Source organism: Penaeus chinensis, chromosome 22 (genome assembly GCF_019202785.1).
Source record: "Penaeus chinensis breed Huanghai No. 1 chromosome 22, ASM1920278v2, whole genome shotgun sequence".
Lineage (NCBI taxonomy): Eukaryota > Metazoa > Arthropoda > Malacostraca > Decapoda > Penaeidae > Penaeus > Penaeus chinensis.
In genome coordinates, this window is record NC_061840.1 from 25,435,302 (window position 1) to 25,437,801 (window position 2,500).

The 2,500-nt window shown below is 51.8% G+C and overlaps 1 protein-coding gene across 3 annotated transcripts in view; it reads left to right on the forward strand.

Annotated features, from left to right (window-relative positions):
- The window catches only part of LOC125036917 (cGMP-inhibited 3',5'-cyclic phosphodiesterase B-like), a 176,043-nt gene that overhangs the window by 18,388 nt on the left and 155,155 nt on the right, over positions 1–2,500 (forward strand). The window lies entirely within an intron of this gene.

Below are 2,500 nucleotides of genomic sequence, written 5' to 3' on the forward strand. Positions count from 1 at the left end.
CTCCTTTCAATCTTTCTTGATTGCTCACTCTCACTCCCTCCTTCCTCTCCTCTCTCTCTCTCTCTCTCTCTCTTTCTCTCCCTTTCATTCTTTCTTGATTGCTCTCTCTCTCCTCTCTCTCCTCTCCACTCTCCCTCTCTCTCTCTCTCTCTTTCTCTCTCTTTCATTCTTTCTTATTGCTCTCTCTCTCTCTCTCTCTCATTCTCTCTCTCTCTCTCTCCTCTCTCTCTCTCTCATCATCTCTCATTCTTCTGTGCTCTCTCTCTCTCTCTCTCTCTCACTCTCTCTCTCTCTCTCCTCTCCTCTCGTCTCTCTCTCTCTCTCTCTTTTTCCTCTCCTCTCTCTCTCTCTCTCTTCTTTCTCCCCTCTCCCTCCCTCTTTTCCTTTTCCTCTCTCTCTCTCTCTCTCTCTCTCTCCTCTCTCTCTCTCTCCTTCTCTCTTCCTCTCTCTCTCTGTATGTTTTCTTTTTTCTATCTGTCCCTCTCTCACCTCCACCTACCCAAACTATCATAATCTCCTACCTTTTTAAACTATATCCTCCCTTAAACCTCCTCATACAGCTAATGAATATATAAAACAAAAAATGATGGAGGAGAAGACGACATCGACAGGAAAAATGGAGTCGCGAGAAAGGAAAAACGACCCAGAAGACAACCCGAGGTACCAAACGACCCCATGATACGCCAAGACGACCCGAATAACCCGAGTAACCCGATAACCCAAACACCGAGACAAAACCGAGATAAAAACGAGACCACCCAGACAATCCCGAGATAATCCGAGACAACCCGAGACGACCCGAGACGATCCGAGACAACACAAAACAACCCGAAACTACACTAAAACTACTCAATCCGACACAATACAACCCGAGGACGACCCCAAACTACTCGAAACTACCCAAAATATTCCCACACAACCCAAGATGACCTAAATACAACACAAAACGACCCAGAACACTACCAAAAAACACAATAAGAGCGACCAATCCGGGGAAGCACACAGTCTTAAAACGACCCTTGTCTCTCCTCCCCCCTTCTCCTTCTCCTCTTCCCCCCCCCCTCTCCCTCCCCCCGAAACGACTCTGGCCTCTTGTCCCCAACCCCCCTCCTCCTCCTCCCCTCCTCCCCTCCCCCCCCAACGACTCTTGTCTCTTGTCCCCTTCCGCTCCTCCCCCCTCCCTCCCCCCACCCTCCCTCCCCCCCCTACCCAACCCCCCCCCCCCTCGGGGAAACCGCTTGTTGACGAGCTCTGTTTCCCATGGGCAAACACGGCTCTTTTCTCAAACAGACGCATCCTCGCCGCTCACTGAGAAAGCGATTTTTTTTTTCTATTTAATTGGGTTTTTATTATAAATTTTTACATAAATATTATTGTTATATTTTTTCATTACAATATTTTTAATGCCTGTGTCCCTCTTCGCCTTGATTAGATTTGGGGTTGAAAATTAGGGGTAAGACGTGTATTGTTTGTGTGTGTTGTGTGGGGTGTGTGTGTGTGTTGTGTGTGTGTTGTGTGTGTGTGCCCGCATCTACGTAAAATGAGCACACGCATACATATTTGTACATGTACGCATGTATGTATACAGAAAACTCGCAAAACAAACAGCATACATATAAGCACAAACAAACACAAAAATACCCAGAAACACACAACACAACAACGCGCAAACACAAGCAAACACACACACCTAAAAAAAACGCATCACCGCACAGACAAACACAACATATACATAAACACATACCCCCCCCTTTTAAACCGGGGCAGGCAGCAGCAATGGCGGGAAAGGCAGGCAGTGGGAGGCACCCCCGGGCAGTCAGCAGCAGGTAGCAGCCCATCAACAGGCAAGCAGTAGGCAGCAGGATCGGGCAAGTGGGTAGGTAACCCGGTAGGAGGCAGGCATCATCAATCAGCCCTCGTCTTTTAAGTCAAAAGTCCGACAGCAGTCTTCTGCCCTTTCATCATTTTGCAGTCAGCCCATATAGTCAGCCAGTCAGTCACTCAAACAATCAGTCAGTCAGTCATATAGTCAGTAAGTTAGCCAGTCAGTCACTCAAACAATCATCAGTCTTTTTGCCCACCCATCATATATCAGTAAGTCAGTGCACTCATCACCCCACAATCACCGGGGCAGCGCCCACCCCCCACCCGCCCTTTGGGCCCCAGCGCAGCCTCCCCCCTCCCCCCCACCCCTTACCCCCTCCCCCATACCTCTCACCCCTCACCCCTATCCCCCTCCTCCCCCTCTCTCCCTTCCCCTCACCCCATCCCCCACCCCCTCACCCCTCCCTTCCCCCCCCCCCTCACCCTCACCCCCCTTTCCTACCCCTCCCCCCTTCCCCCCTCCCCCTCACCTTTCCCCCCCCCTTTCCATCCCCCCTCTCTTCCCCCCCCTCCCCCCCCCCCCCCCTCTCTTTCCCCCCCATCCCCCCCCCCCCCACCCCTCCCCCCTCCCCTCCCCCCCCCGTTAGGGGCGCCCCCCAAGGAAAGTACTTCCCCG